The 17153-nt window shown below is 40.4% G+C and overlaps 1 long non-coding RNA gene across 1 annotated transcript in view; it reads right to left on the bottom strand.

The window, feature by feature from the left end:
* LOC132654558 (uncharacterized) overlaps positions 1-17153 on the bottom strand; it is a 138284-nt gene that overhangs the window by 51480 nt on the left and 69651 nt on the right. The window contains exon 2 of the long non-coding RNA XR_009592185.1: positions 15086-15201. This is a non-coding gene — a long non-coding RNA (uncharacterized LOC132654558). The remainder of the gene's footprint in view (positions 1-15085; positions 15202-17153) is intronic.

Here is a 17153-nt window from a genome sequence, read left to right as displayed (position 1 = left end):
CAACCTGCAGCCACTCGGTCAACCCACAGGCCACTTTAGTCAGGGATGCTGGTAGGATATCTGCAGATCTTCACATTTCCTACTGCTTCCCCAAATCCAATATCCCTGTCTTATCCCCAGCTGGAGGAAGAAAACTTGCAGAAGCTTCAGTTGAATTGCATTGAATCTGTAGACTGTTTTTTGGTATGTTTACCAAATGGTAATATTTTTACTAGGTTAAATGTTACCATTCATGAGCATGAGCAATTTCTCCATCTTCTGATACCTTCTTCAATTTTTTTTTCTTCAGAGACTTGAAGTTCTTGTCAAGTAGATCTTCCATCTCTTGCATTTTGTTGCTGAGGTTTACTTCTGTGGTTCCTGATCTACTTTCTAAATTCTCATTTTCAGTTTTTTTTTTTTTTTTTAGTTTGAGTTTATTTTCACTTTTTATGTGTTGGAGTGTTTTATTAATTTCCCTCCACTTTAAGGGATTTATTCTTTTCCTCTTTAAGGACTACATCCTATTCATAAAGGTTATCTTGGGTCTTTGTCATGCACTTTAGGTAATGTTGCTATTCGCAAGGCCTACAATAGTAGATTTGTTGGGCTCTAGTGGAGACATATTGTCCAAGCAGTTATTGAGTTTGCTTTTACACTGCTATATAGGGATCTGGATTTTGGACGACTGTAATTATAGTTGCTGATATTTGTCTTTATTGAGTGGGTGTATTGTTTCTTGGTTTCTTTCCAGTACTTAGGATTGTGTGGTGGCTATATGTTACCTGGGGCCACTGGGGTCTTGGGTAAAAGGGTAAAATGTGTTTTTAGGTATTGGAAACTGTCACATAGAAATGGGTATAGGCTAGGGGTGGGACTAAAGGGGTTCACAGGAGGGAGAAAAGCAGGGACTTTCACCAGGATTTGCTTAGTTCCTTTGGAATGGGGTTTAAGAGTGAGACAAGGCCATAACAAATAGTCTGCTACAAAGTTGGGGATGAGAGTAGAGGCTGGATATGGAGAAAAGGAGGGAGAGTGGGAATCTGAAGTCTGCCCACCTGCTTTGCTAGTCTACTTGCTTCTCTGGCAGGCTGGTAGATTCCCGGAACACTCCTGTTGGGCGGGGGCTGGGATAACATGATGAGTTGGGAAGACTGTTGGGGAAGATCTGTATGATTCTCTGCTGAAGATGGAGGCAGATAGGAGGAGGTTTCGGCAGTAGGTGGTCTGTTACAGACTTGGTGGTGAGAACGGGGAATTTGATTTGGAGGTGAGAAGGACAGATGAAGGTTTCTTGTTGTTGCATTGTCTGGTGCTTTGTATTTAATTATTAATTGCTTGTCCCCAGAGATCTTTACTGTTCTACAAACAAATGCTCACAATACCAAGTGATGCTATTGTAACCTGGCCTCTGAAATTATCTGTGATTGGCAAATAAAAAATGCCTACACCTGGGTTGGGCAGAAGAGATGTAAGCAGAGCTAAGGTTCATGGGCTTGGAGGAAAGAAGGATCATGGGAGAGAGAGAGAGAAGAGGAAGGAAAAAGGAGCAGGACACCATGGACTAGCATAAAAAAGGAGCACATGGCCAAGAGGAGCTTGTGCTGAGAATTGGTTTGATGGAGTGAGGCAGCCCAAATGGAGCATGTGCAAGTATTTATGTGAATTTTGGATGGAATGTGTGGCTGAGAGATAACAAGGTAGCATAGGGGGTTAAGATCTTCCCAGCCCCAGTGTTTAAGGCATATTAAAAATCTAACAGGTGTCTGTGCCTTTTATTTATATAATAACAGGTTAAGAAATAACCGCTGCATTAATAATTATATCAATCAATGTTAATTAATAGTTTTTCAACAGTCTCTAGTTAGGTCGTTGCCTGCTTTCCCAGCAGGAATAGCCTGTGTGTTCTCAGGGAATGCCTGCTGGATTTGGGAACTAGGATAAATTAATGAGTTGGGGGAGGGAGGACAGGAAGATTGGAAGAGAAAATCAATTTGATCCACTGGAGCTGGGGCCCAGAGGAAGGGGAGGCTGATTTGATACAGAGCTGGGCTTAAACTGAGGGATTGAATTTGGTGAAGAGGAGGGAGAGTGAAGATCTGAAACCAGCTCACTGCCTTCCCTGGCCAGTGTGGCCTGTTGATGTCCAGGGAATCCTAACTGTATTTTAACTTGAAAAGGTAATACAATTAGTTCAATAAACAATTATGAAATATTTTATATGAACTACGTGGAAGCAATGAGAGACAAGTTAAATATGCACTTCAATGTTCCATTCTAAGACCCACTCTAAAATAATAGAGCATTAAAAATGTCCAGAAAGTGAACGCTCCCGTGCCACAATTGGTCAGCGTGCGGTACTTGCGGAAAAACTTCCAGAAAAAAAGAATGCATTTACATTGCCTGCCTCTCCGAACAAAAGAAAAATCATTTTACCAGACAGTGCAACCTCACTACATAGTAAGAGGTGGGCTAAATTACGAATGAAAATAGGAGTTCCAACACCACAGAGTAACTTTGAACTTTACACTTGATTAATTTCCTCATTCACTCTCAAAATTTGGAGTGAAATCGTTTAGAAAAGGTGGGCTAAGGTTAAACATTCCACAGGTCAGTAATTTTCTGCTCTTACAATGCATCTGCCTCCTTCCCTGTTCAATAACACTGACATATGATTTAGATGGAAAGCATTAGAGAAGCAAGCAGAATAGAAGCTGTTCATTCTTAGCAGTAATGCTGTCAATGCTGTGACACAGAATCTACACTTAAAATTTCCTCAGTTGGAAACTAATTTAAAGTTTCTGGGAATATAAGCTGGGCCTGTGTTGGTGACAGAAATGATACTACAAACATCTTGAAGGTCTTTTGAGTTTCTAACATCATTTATCTGTTCTGGAGAAAAGTAGTCAAAATAGGCACACAAGTTAGCAAAAATCCACAGCATATCTAGAGATAAGGAGCTAGCTCAATGACTTCCCCAGAATCTGCTCTTGTGTGAGTTTGCTTTATTCAAGAATAAATGTGTAACTCTGTAGTAACTGTCTAAAGTTTAATCCTCATATTGCTAACATTTTCCTATCTTCTTCCATTTGTGAATTGGGAGGACATGTGTTCATTCTAGCTCTTTATTTAGAGATCCAAGACACAAGAAAAGCTTATGTAACACCAACCGTAACAATGCAATCACCAATAATATGACACAGTTGGATTTAGCACAGGTTATAAAATGAATTAATTAGGAACTATTTAAAGAGAACTATAAGGATACAGAGGAGGGACAGAGAAGGAGGGGAGGCTGCAGGAGGAAGCTTGCTACAGAGTGTGGGGTGAGATTGGGGGATTGAATTTGGAAGAGCCTATGGAGAGGTGAACATCTGTTGTTAGCCTACCTGCTTTCCTGGCTGGAGTGCCTCAGCTTGTGTTCATACATACAACACTGAACCTTCCAGGATGGGGAGGGAGGCAAGAGGGTCAACAGGGTTGCCATAGAGACTTTTCTTGGGATTCACAAAGGGCCTCAAAGTACCGTACCAGGGACTAACCATAATAACAGGTTTAAGCTCTTGTCTCTTTTCAGTTATTTAGATACTATATGCATGTTTACTTAACTTATTGGAGAAGCCATGTGACATTACGTTCTACAGTGTAGTAGAGCTTATAGAAGAGGCTCTTTCCAGAGATCCTTGTCTCTTTTATATTCTTCAGAATAGCTGGATACAGCACTAAAGATTTTTATTCTTGTTTATTATCTGTAAAATGTATTCATCGATTCCACACTGAAAGAGAAGGGTGTATTCCCCTAAAGTATGCTGTACACACTGATTGGAACTCCTGAGTCTTCCTGTTCTTGTCCCATTGATATTAAATCTGTCTTCATTAATTTTTAAAATGTAAGAGTATTATTTAATATTGTACTCTTAGTTTTCTTCATGTTTTATATATGAATTACATTATATAAATTCCTATGCTACATAAATATGTAACATTTATTCTAGCTGTAAATATAACTAAATATCCTATTGTTTATAAAAGTATTTTCTGAAAACTTAAAACATAAGGCTACACATGTGGCAGGACTACAATCCTAGAACTCAGGAAACTGATTTAGAATCATCATTCTAAGCGATGGTAGTTCCTGCACTCTGCTGAGGTTTGGTTATGAGTCTCAGCATCTGTTTAGATACACTGCTAGGTAGAGTCTTTCAGAGGCCCTCTGTGGTAGGCTCCTGTCCTGTTACTTGTTTTCTCCTACTTCCAATGTCCATCCCCTTTGTCTTTCTAAGTGAGGACTGATCATCTTACCCTGGGTCCTCTTTCTTGTTTAGCTTCTTTAGGTGTACAGATTTTAGTATGTTTATCCTACCTTATAGGTCTAGTATCTACTTATAAGTGAGTATATACCGTGTGTGTCTTTCTGCTCCTGGGATACCTCACTCAGGATGATCTTTTCTAGATCCCACCATTTGCCTGCAAATTTCATGATTTCCTTATTTTTAATTGCTGAGTAGAGAGGGAGTTAGTATGACCTGGAGAGGACAGGAGCTCCACAAGGACCAAATATATCAGGGCACAGGGATCTTTTATGAGACTGTTTCTCTAACCAAGGACCATGTATGGACATAACCTAGAACCCCCGCTTGGATGTAGCCCATGGTAGCTCAGTATCCAAATGTGTTCCCTAGTAAGGGGAACAGGGACTATTTCTAACATGAACTCAATGGCTGGCTCTTTTACCTCCCCCCTTCCCTCCGCCAAGGGAGGAGCAGCCTTCTTAGGCCACAGAGGAGGACAATAAAGACAGTCCTGAAGAGACCTGATAAGCTAGGTTCAGATGGAAGGGGAGGAGGACATCCCCTATCAGTGGACTTGGAAAAGGGCAGGGAAGAGATGAGAGGGGTGGGATTGGAAGGAAATGAGAGAGGGGGCTACATGACTACCTACAGAATTCCAAATTTTCTCTACACTTTTTGGGGAGACATTACAAAAAGATTTAACAGGGTTTAGGTTGTCACACCTTAATTCAGCTTTGCCCCACTATGTAGATGATATTTCACTTGCAGCAGCTGATACTGCCACCTGTTTAAAAGACTTGCTCCAGCACTTCTCCACATTGAGATATTGTGTCTCTAAGAAAAAGGTTCAGCTCTGCCAAATACAAGTGTTTTGTCTGGGATATAAAATCAACTAGGCCACGGAGGAGGACTTTGCAGCCAGTCCTGAAGATACCTGATAAAACAGGGTCAGATGAAAGGGGAGGAGGTCCTCCCCAGTCAGTGGACTTGGAAAGGGGCAGGGAGGAGATGAGTGAGGGAGGGTGAGATTGGGAGGGAATGAGGGAGCGGGATAGAGCTGGGATACAGAGTTAATAAAATGTAACTAATAAAAAAATAAATTTAAATTTTAAAAAATCAACTATGGCAGGAAAACCCTCAGTTCTGCCTAGAAGGAAGCTGTCCTCCAGGTCCCCACTCCTTTAAACCAAGAATCAGGTATTAAAATTCCTGGGGGTGGTGGATATTTCAGACCCTGGATTCCTAGATTGTCTAAAATAGCCTAGCCCCTTATTCTTCTGCCATAGGAGACTAGCCTTTGAAATAGACTGAAATAGAGAGGCAAATTTGGGGGCAACTAAAGTAAGGCTCTAAGCTGAGCCTTAACTTTGGACTTACCAGGTGTCACTAAACCATTACACATCTTCAGCCTGAGTGAAGATGCAAAGGGCATTTTGACTCAGACCCTGAGGTCCTGGTAGAGTACTGCAGCATATATGTCAAAGCGTCTGGACCAGGTGGCGGCATCCTGTTTGTGTGCCGTAGCTGCAACCACCATACTAATAAGGGAAGCTGACAAGCCTGTCTTAGGCAAGGACTTGACTTTAATGGCTCCTCATGCTGTGGAGACCATCCTAAGAGGGTCTAATTGCTGGTGGATATCAAATGTCCTTATCACTTGATATGAGAGTCTATTGCTTGAGGAGCACATCTCACTTTTGCTTCTGTACAGAGTTTCAATTCTGTGACATTGATACCTGATGACAACACTGAAGTCCCCCTTTTTGACTGTGAAGACATGCTGAACATCTCTTAGGCCAATTGCCCAGACCTCCAGGATATTCCTTTGTCTGAGGCAGAAGCCAAAATGCAGACTGATGAAAACAGCCTGATAATCAACTGAGTCAGGAGAGCCAAAGCAGTGGTAACAACCCAAAGGTTCACCATGTAGGCACAAGCCTTGCCACAATGTGCGTTGGCTCAAACAGAGTTGATTGTTCTCACTCAAGCCCTAGACTTGAGAGAAGACAAACAAGTGAACATTTATACAGACAGCAGCTATGCTTTTGTTACCTTTCAAGTTCAGGCCATGATTTATAAGGAGGGAGGCCTAAAGACTTGCTGAAGGAAAACTCAAGAAACAAAGAGAAATTTTTGCTTTCCTTTTAGTGGTCTGGCTCCCCAAGGAGTTGACTGAGAAAGAAATTAGGAAAACAATACCCTTCACAATAGCCATAAATAATATAAAATATCTTGGTGTAATTCTAACCAAGCAATTGAAAGACTTTTATGACAAGAACTTCAAATCTTTGAAGAAAGAAATAGAAAAAGATATTAGAAGATAGAAATTTTTTCCAGGCTCATGGATTGGTAAAATTAACATGGTTCAAATGGCCATTCTACCAAAAACAATCTACAGATTCATTGCAATTCCCATCAAAAATTCTAACACAATTATTTACAGATCTTGAAAGAACAATACTCAACTTCATATAAAAAAAAACAGAAAAGCTAAAGTAATTTTGTACAATAAAATTCTGGAGGTATCAACATGCTTGATTTCAAACTTTACTACAGAGGAATAGTAATAAGAACTGCATGGTATTGGCATAAAAACAGATAGGTTGATCAATGGAATTAAACTGAAAATCTGGAAATAAACCCACACACCTACAGGCATTTTATTTTTGACAATGAAGCCAAAACCATACAAAGGAAAAAAGATAGTATCTTCAACAAATATTGCTTGTCTAACTGGATATCTGTAGGCAGAAGAATACAAATAGATCCATATTTATCACCCCGCAAAAATGTCCAAGTCCAAGAGGATCAAAGACCTCAACATAAAATCATATACACTAAATCTAGTAGAAAAGAAATGGGGTAACAACCTTGAACTCACTGGCACAGGAGACAACTTCCTGAATACAAACAGCTCAGACACTGAGATTAACAATTAATAAATGGAACTTCCTGAAACTGAAAAGCTTTTGTAAGGCAAAGGACACCATCAGTAAGACTAAATGGCAGCCTACAGAATGGGAGTTCTTCACCAACTCTACAACTGACAGAGGGCTGATATCCAAAATATATAAAGAAATCAAGAAATTAGATACCAGCAAATCAAATAACCCAATTAAAAATGGGGTACATAATTAAACAGGGAATTGCCAACAGAGGAATCTCTAATGTCTGAGAAACACTTAAAGAAATGTTCACCATCCCTACTCTTCAGGGAAATCAAAAGGACTCTGAGATTCCATCTTACACCTATTAGAATAACTAAAATCAAAACCTCAAGTGACAGCTCATGTTGGAGAGGATATAGAGCAAGGGGAACACTCCTTCATTGATGTTGGGAGTGCAAACTTGTACAAACACTTTGTAAATCAATTTGGTTCTTTTTCAGAAAATTGAAAATAGATTGACCTCAAGACCCAGCCAGTGGTAACTCCTGGGCATGTATCCAAGATATACTCCACCCAACCACAAGTTTATATGCTCAACTATGTTTATAGCAGTTTTGTTTGTAATAGCCAGAAATTGGAAACAATCTAGATGTCCCTTAACTGAAAAATGGATTAAAAAAATGTGGTATACTTACACAATGAAATATAATTCAGCTATTAAAAACAAGGAAATCATGAAATTTGCAGGCAAATGGATGGAAGTAGAAAAATATCATCCTGAGTGAGGTAACCCAAACCAGAAAGACATGCATGGTATATACTCACTTATAAGTGAATATTAGCCATAAAGTACAGGATAACCATAGTACAATCTACAGACTCAAAGGAGCTAAATAACAGGGTGGTCCCAGGGGAGGATGGTTGAATTCTCCATTGAATCACTCAGAGAGGGGAATTAAATACTTTGGAGGTAGGCAGAACAAGGTAACTAGATGGGAGTAGGAGTGGAGGGGAACAGGAAGAGTTAATTGTGGGGAGGATTGATTGAGATAGAACTGAAAAAGATAACAGAAATTGCTGGTAGGGGAAAGTAGCAGCTCTGTGACGAGCCAGAAACCTACGACAAGGGAAACTCCATGAAATCTATGGGCATAACCTTAGCTAGAATTCATAGCAACAGAGGAAATGGGAATTGGAAATGGCCACCTCCTGTAATCAGGCAAGACTTCCAATAGAGGGATGGGACAAAAACTCACCCATGAAATTTGTGACCCAAAATTTGTCCAGTCTACAAGATACACAGGGATAAATGTGGAACAGACATTGAGGAAATGGCCAATGGCCATTGACTGGCCCATCCTGGGACCTATCCTGTGAGAGAGAGCCAACCTCTCACACTGTTAATGATATTATGCTATACTTGCAGACAAGAGCCTAGCATAACTTTCCTTTGACAGGCTTTACCCAGCAACTGATGGAAAGAGATGCAGAGAATTTCAGGCAAACATTAGGCAGAGGTTGGGGAATCTGGTGGAAGATAGGGACAAAGGATTGATGGAGCCAAAGAGATCAAGGATACTACAAAAAGACCTACAGAATCAAATAATCTGGGCTCATAGAGACTCACAGAGACTGAACTACCAAACAGAGAGCATGCATGGAACAGACCTATGTCCCCTACACGTATGTAACATATGTGCAGCTTGGTTATCATGTGGTTTTCCTAACAAGTGGAACAGGAGCTACCTCTGACTCTGTTGCCTGCCTTTGGGTTCCTTTCTCCTAACTGGGCTGACTTGTCTAGCCTCAATAGGAGGAGATGTGCCTCATCCTACTGCAACTTGATATGCCGAGGTAGTTTGATACCCATGGGAGGCCCCTTTATGAGGAGAAATGGAATGGGGAGTAGAGGGATGGGAGGTGATAGGGATGGACTGAGAGGAGAAAAGGGTGAGAAAGCAGCAATTGGGAGGTGAAGTAAATACATAAATGAAGAAAAATTTGAGGAGAATTTCATATAAAATACCCAAGGATGTACCTCAAGGTCCAAAGCAACAAATTAAAACTAGAAATAATAGTTTATTAGTTTCCATTGTTTGTACAGTTGTTTCTTTCTGGGTTGGACATGCCCACTGATATCTTGAATCAGATCAGCTACCATTACCCTCAGAAATCTCTTAGGAAACCCCTTGTCTCTTAATATTCTCACTAGGAAAGGGCTGGCTCATGAGCCTCTTGCACATCATAAGACCTCATGCATTAGAAATTTCAAGAATCTAACAGGTTAGCCACACATAAATAGCACAGAGGATTTCTTGATGGTAGTTGAGTCATTCACCCTCTATGTCATGTCAATAAACTCACTGCTTCACGGAGCTGGATTTGGACACAATCCTTCCTTTTGTTTGCCTTGTCCTATGTTGCCTGAGTACAATACTATTTGCTTTTGGCCTTCCTGGGAAAAGCTGCATTACAATTTCCCATATAGTGCATTCTTTAGTGGGCTCAGATATGTTTATGCTATTAATATAACATGATTTTCAAAAATGATTTCAGCTAACAAAGGAAAGCCAGTGAAACACGGCATGTTGTCATGACGTATAAGCGTTAAATTCAGCTGTATGGAAAGCAAACAAGGTCTGTATCTGTGGAACTTACATCTACATATTTCCTTACTCTTTTTTTTCCAGCACACTTGATTTACCAGAGAGAGTACCCATAAGAAATTCTGGATAAATAAAATGAGAAAACAAAACAATAACATGATGGTATTCATAGTACTCAGAAAAAAAGAAAAAAGAAATGAAATGGAAGAGAAAGGGGGATAAAGGTCAGGGCAGGTTAGAAGAAAACAGACACTGTGGGTCCAGCGAAGGAATGTGGTAATTGAAAGAAATGAATGGGAGTTTTGCTTTAGTTATTCACCAATGTATAAGCAAGGAAAATAGGGAACTTGATAAGAAGGCAAGAAGTGAAAATTCAGGAAAACATACAGTTTCTGAATCTAGAATTGTTTTTTGTTTTCTCTTAGTATAATAAACATACAAGAAGGGGAAAATGAAAAAGCCAGGATGAAAAGGAGACCACAGCTCAGGTTTACACTTAGCTTACTAAATGTATATGATTGAGTTTTGGAATAAACTTAAAAATGTTATGAAAAAAAAAACATAGGGAAAGGTAATAAGCAGCATTTCCTCCTAGCCACTGCCTTAGTTTCTGACTCCAGGTTTCTGCTCTGACTTTTCACAATGTATTGTGAGCTGTGAACTGAAATAAACACTTGCTTCTCTAAAAAAAAATTATAGATATAATTCCAGCTAATAGCCAAAGGCATGAATTAAAATTTTCATAGTAACTGAGATGTGTCAGAAATATTGGGAAAGAGAACTATTATCAGGCAATATCTCTGAGAATATTCATGCATAAAACACACATTGAATAAGAGGAGTTAAAACAAGAACCTCTAATGTGTATTGAGAAATAAAAACTTCAAACAACACAATAAAAAATAAAGACATGAAGTAAAGAGTTGAAAGCTGTGCTGACAGGAATGCAGAGGGACCGAAGCCTAAACAGTTAGCAATGTCCTGTAATGCAAGTCACGGCACACAATCTTCCTGAAGTTAGCAGCGATGACCTCTGTCAGTGCCAATATGGAGAGGAGCAAAGAAGCCATGAAAATGGAAATTATCTCAATACAAGCAGTGAAACTGCTTTAATGATTTATGGATGGTTTATTAAATTTGAAGCTGAATTTAGACTTATGAACCTGATTCTTTATAGAATCAAGCTCCCTCAGCAACAAGTCATTTTCTATATGAGACTGCTAGGAAAGGCATTTGTGTCCCCTGTGAGATTGACCTTCATCACTTATAATGGGAAGCAACATGGGGTGTCCCTAAAATTTCTGCTGATTTTTCCTCCAAGGCAAGGTGCCCTCCTCCGGCAGAGTGGGTGGCTCTGAAAACTCCACAACTGGAGATTGACTTGACAAGCAGGATATTATATAATAGCTACAAAATCTGTTTGATTTGTCAACAGTAATAAAACACAAGGCATAAACTGTAAAAGAAAGAAAGAAAAAGAAAAGGCCTCATACAATAATCCTGACAACACTGTCTGCGGTCAAGGTTTTGATATGATCCCTGCCTGGATTCATCAGTCCCATGCCAAGCCTGTCCCAGAGGAAGACTGGAAACGATCTGTCTCATCTGAACCAGATCCACTCGGGCTAAGACTCTTTCAAGAATAAGATTCCTGTTTACATATTCCTAGCTAGACTGTCTACTTATTCCTATATTCTCACTTCCTTTCACACTGGGAAAATCCTGGCAGAGACCAGCTGAAGCGAAGGACCAAATAAGCCTATGCTTAAAACCAATTTCATAAATCTCTTAAACTTTTCTACAGTCAAGGATGGAAGTTACCATTTGATGGGCTTGGGGGGAAATGTCTTTTAGCATTTCACAGGATTCTGGGAACCTTAAAGAGATAGACTTTTATATGTCCCGGTAAAACAGAAGATGATTTAAAAAAAAAATGCTCCAGATTAAAAGTCACAATGTAACAAAGAGGATATGTGCAGACATTGCCACATATTCAGAGGCCTGAAAGATAGCACTTATCTGTGTAGACAGGAATTATATGGCTATTCCTCTACCCCTGCAGCTATTAATGCTAGGTAAGTACAAGTTAATAACCCCTACATTTTGCTTGAGTTCTTGGATCCACCTGGGGAATATATTCAACTGGGCATGATGGAAGTAGGGTTCTGTTTACCATCCAAAAAGTCTGTATCAGAGGCCCCTCCACCCTATTGGCCCAATAGTGTAGGTGGATTCTGGTTGCTTTCCCTCCTTTCTGTCTCCTCTTCCGCCAGCTAACCCAAAATTCCTGTAGCTGCTGGTTATTGTTTACCAACCCCTGGGACTATATTAAAAAAGTCCATTCCTAAAAAGGTTCCTGCTTTGCCTGATTTTTTAAATTGTACTTCAGTGGGTTCACCAAGCTTGAGTGGGAACAAGACTGCTAGATTTGTTTTAAAAGCCCAGCCTTCTTACCACATCAAAATTCCAACAACTGTGTCCTCTATCCTGTCTGCTTGTCCATTCCCAGAAAACACTCTTACACTAGGAGACATGACAGAAAGTAACTCATGTCTTGTCACTGCAAATTGCCCCTTGCTAGTCCCCCTCCCATTTTTGCCTCTTGTAATTATAGTCTCCTAGTTACTCTTAACTCAGAAGCTTATTTCATTCCCAAAGGAACTGGGTTTTTTGTACCACCAGTCTGACCCACTGTATGACCTCAAAACATCTGTATAGCAATCCAGTGTTTTGTATGGTTGTACATATACTCCCCCAAGTGTATGCTTATTCAGGACCAAAAGGTGGTCCTCCTCCTATTCCCCTTTGGGCTGCCTCCCTGGCACTACAGGAAGGCAGCCCCTCTGCTTATTCCAGTCATAGTAGAATGACTGTGGCAGGGACTACTGCCTTGAGTAAATACAGCCCTAGTTAGAGGAGAAATGGGAATACTACAGATAAGTCATCAGATAGACACACGCATTAGGCACCTTTAGTTGTCTATCTATACACTTCATGCCCAGGTAGCATCTCAGAAAAGTAGTCCTTCCAAACCTGAAAGATGGAGCCTCAGTTTTCCTGTCCCAGGGAGAACTTTGTGACACCAGAAGGGGCTGATTGCTTCCATGCTAAGAAATTGGGTGTTATCAAAGAGATTACAAAGGTTAGAGAGAGTTTAGATAAGAAACAATAGGAGTATGGGTCAAAAAATTTCTGGTACCACAAAATTTTTCAAACTCATGGCTCACAACTCTCTTCACAGGTCTAGCTGACCGCTTACTCCTCCTTTTAAAGTTTGGACTTGAGCACTGATTTAATTTTATTTGTCTTTAAAACTGCTGTACTCCTGAGCTTGGCCATCCAGAGACTTCTAACAGGCACCAGCCTGCTCTTGGTCTGGCCCTTAATAAAAGGACTCACAATTTTTAATTGACTTAATCAGCATGGTTGTCAATAACCTTCTTTCTTGTCCCTTTTATTGAAAATACATTTTTCTCTAACATAATGTATTCTGATTACAGTTTCCCCTCCATCTGCTCTTCCCCTTTCCTCTATGCACACAGCAGCTTATTTCATCTCACAGGTAATAGTTCATCCAGAGAGGTCAGAACAGGAACTTAGGACAGGAAAGCAAAAACTGAAGAACAGACTATGGTGGAGAGATTTTTTTTTTTTTTTTTTTTTTTTTACTGGATTACTCTCAGGCTCATACTTTGATATCTTTCTTATACACCCAAAAAAAAAATCTGCCTAGTGGGCAGAGTACTCTTATATTAATCATCAGTCAAGAAAATGCATAAAGTCATGCCCACTGGCCAATCAAACAGAAGCACAGAAGCAATTACTCAGTTGAAGTCCCCTGTTTTTCAGGTATGTCTATGTTTCTACCAAGTTGACAAAAACTAACTGTGATCACAGGATACTACATATATGGAGTTACAGCCAATCAAGTATCGTCTTGCTGAGAAAGCGTTTACCTTTCCTTTGATTTGCAGAGACAATTTTGTTCTCTCTTTTCCTATGTGTTTCTTTTATGACTATGCATCCTATGCTCATACTATCTGAATTGACAAGCACACATTGTAAAACAAACAAGTATCCATTAATCTGTTCATGCCTCACGAGAAATGATTTGCTGTCCGTGTGCTGTATTTATTGAAAAGAAAGACAGTACTCAATTGTTTTGATTTCCTGCATGTTAAACATTTTAATAGTTTTCTCTTTGATAATTATAACCTCTAAGTGTGTGTTTTACAGTTCTGAGGGGAAAGGTTTCCCAAATACAAGAGTTGCATCTCAGCTGGAGAAAGGCATCCTGGAAGCTGGGAGCCAAGGAATACCACAGAGTCACACAGCACAACAAACCTCACAAAAGAGATTTATTGGCAAAGACACAAGAGGCTAGCTGTCCCTGTTTGTCTGAAAAGCAGCAACAAATTGAGGAAAATGCAGGATTATATAGGACTTCTTATGGGGGTGGATTTTTTTTCTTTTTCTTTAGAATGTTTTTTATTTTTATTAATTACAATTTATTCACTTTGTATCCCAGCTGTAGCCCCCTCCCTTTCCCCGCCCAATCCCAGCCTCCCTCTTCTCCACCCATGTCCCTCTCCCAGTCTACTGAAAAGGGAGGTCCTCCTCCCCTTCCCTTTGATCCTAGTCTATCAGGTCTCATCAGGAGTGGCTGCACTGTTTTCTTCTGTGACCTGGTAAGGCTGTTCCCCCCTCACGGGGAGGTGATTAAAGAGCAGGCCAATCAGTTCATGTCAGAGACAGTCCCTGCCCCCATTACTATGGAGGCCACTTGGATACTGAACTGCCATAGGCTACTTCTGTGCAGGGGCTCCAGGCCATCTCCATGAGTGGTCCTTGGCTGGAGTATCAGTTTTAGAAAAGACTCCTGTGTCCAGACTTTTAGGATCTGTCGCTGTCCTTGTGGAGCTCCTGTCCTCTCCAGGTCTTACTATCTCCCCCTTCTTTCATAACATTCCCAGTACTCTGGCCAAAGTTTGACTATGAGTCTCAACATCTGCCTTGATACCCTGCAGAGTAGCCTTTCAGAGGCCCTCTGTGGTAGGCTCCTGTCCTGTTCCCTGTTTTCTCCCTCTTCTGATGTCCATCCTCTTTGCCTTTCTGAATGGGGATTTAGCTAGAGTCCTCCATGGCCTGGAATTTGAGAGAGTATATGGCCTGATCTTTCGGAAAGCTCAGGAATTAGTAGGGTTTGGTATTTATTTTCAACACTAAGTGGCTCTGACCTTTTACCCTACATTCCTTCCTTTTATTTTCATTATTAATAAAGAACCAGGAGTATGAAAAGGGGGTTAATAAGATTACTTACTGCTGATTGGGGTTATTGATGTCCTTGAGTCAAACTTAACTTTCACCATCAGGGTATAATTGGGAGTTGAAGTCCTCTTGATCCATAGCTAGGGGCTAGTAATCCTGTAATAGAAACTGATTAAAAGTCTGGTTAGAAATCTTTCCCATCTGCTGTTAACGAAGTTTATAAGGCAGGGTGCAATTAGTGTAATTAGGGAAATAAGGAGCAAGGTCGTTTAAAAAGGCAGTATTCAATTCCATTGGGCTGTCAACGATCTATAAACCAAAGGCATTGAAATGCTTCCTAACCTTTTCAGAGGGCCATCTTGAGTTGTCAGATATTACTTGTTACTATACCTGACTGGTTGACATAAAAGCAACATTTTTACACTGGGAAGAGACAAAGACCGCCTCTCTTTGCTGTTAGTATATCTAATCATTGCTGATTATGTAGCACTATGGTGGACAGCAAGTCTATGTGGCCCCAGAGGGTTGAGAAAGTCTGAGCCACTCATTGGTGATCCTGGATGTGCTGAGAAGAATTATGATGGCAAAAAGCTAGGAAAGTAGTCAGTCCCACAACTCCAGTGCCAATGCCAGGATCTATACTCAGGAGTGTGAGAAAGGGTAGGGTCTGAACTGTTTGTCATGCCATATTACTATAAACATGGTGATGAGAGTTGCCTAGGATTTTTCACCAGGTAAAACCTCTAATTTTGGAAAAAGAGCACCAGAGCATAAGTCCCAGACCACCCAGTGGGTAGGCAGCAGTAAGCTTGAATGCCACAGAGAATTGAGGAGTTGTGGATATTTGGATGTAAGAGCTGGGTGGCAGTGCTCAGAATCAAACAATTACTATAGTCTAAGTGATCCAGTCTGCACATAAAGAGTTTTCTTGAGGAGTTAAAGTAGCTTGTAAACCTGAAGAGAGAGAGAGAGAGAGAGAGAGAGAGAGAGAGAGAGAGAGAGAGAGAGATGGGGAAAAATAGGGGATAGTAATGGTTTTTAGCTCAGAGAAGTTAATGAGTGGCAAAGTAAGAGAGTTGAATTGTCCAATGGATGAGGCCATGAATGATGGTTGTTGGTTTGACCCAGGAGAACCCACAACCAACACACTCAAAAGCAACCAGGCAGAATGTCATTCAGTAGCTGATATGTAATTAAGACAGCCCATACTTGTCCTGTGGTATTTGCAGGACCCATATGGGTAGCCTCTTTAAGTTTAAGTTTAATGGTTTTTACATTAATCTTTCTTCTGAGCATAGCTAAAGAGAGCACAAGGGCTAAGCCTTTGTGAAGGAGAGATGAATAAGAGAGTTATAGGGAACTGAATTAGCCTATGACAGCCTGATACATTTCCCAATCCTATTAAGATGGATTGGTTAGATGCGTGGAACTCTTACAAGAAAAACATCCAAACATCCCTATGTAAGTGCTACCTCAGACAGGTGTAGATAGGAAGAAATATAGGAGGAGAGAACAAGTTTAAATGTAAAAGATTTTTGGACCTTTGTGTGATGGCAGACATTGACACCATTGAAATCTGAACATACCAGTTTTGGTCATTGAACTGTATTCAGGCTCTTTGTAGTAAAAGCATGAGGCTTTAATAAAATCTGAGTTTTTGGAGAAGAGAGGTAGGGTCACAAAACCAACTCCACTGAAGAGAGATTCTAAAAGCTCCAAGGGGGAGGTTATAGGAGAGTGGGAAAGACATGACAGAAGCCAAGAAGGCATAGATAGAGAAGCTGTGTGGATGGTTGGAGCTAAGAGCAGGGACAAGCTTGCAGAAACCCAGAATGGCATCATAAGGAAGCTGTGGGGCTTAGCAGGCAGCTCCTATTCAGGGTTCCAATAGAAGGAGAGGAGCAACTGTTTTAATAAGTAGAGAACTGCTCAAGTAGTAGGGCTTTCAAGAACACAGCAGGCTCCGGTAGCCAAGGGGAAGACACCAAGTAGATGAGGAGAGATGGATGGTTAGAACAAGTGGAGGAAATAAGCAGCTGAAGAAGTGGAGTCTAGAATTTGCCTGTAAATAGTAACCATACCTGCAAATTCAAAGTAATATAGAATTGCAGAGCAGTTAA

The sequence above is a fragment of the Meriones unguiculatus genome, chromosome 6 (genome assembly GCF_030254825.1).
Source record: "Meriones unguiculatus strain TT.TT164.6M chromosome 6, Bangor_MerUng_6.1, whole genome shotgun sequence".
Classification (NCBI taxonomy): Eukaryota; Metazoa; Chordata; class Mammalia; order Rodentia; family Muridae; genus Meriones; species Meriones unguiculatus.
The sequence above is the reverse complement of the archived record's forward strand: the minus strand, read 5'-3'. Positions and strand labels throughout refer to the sequence as shown.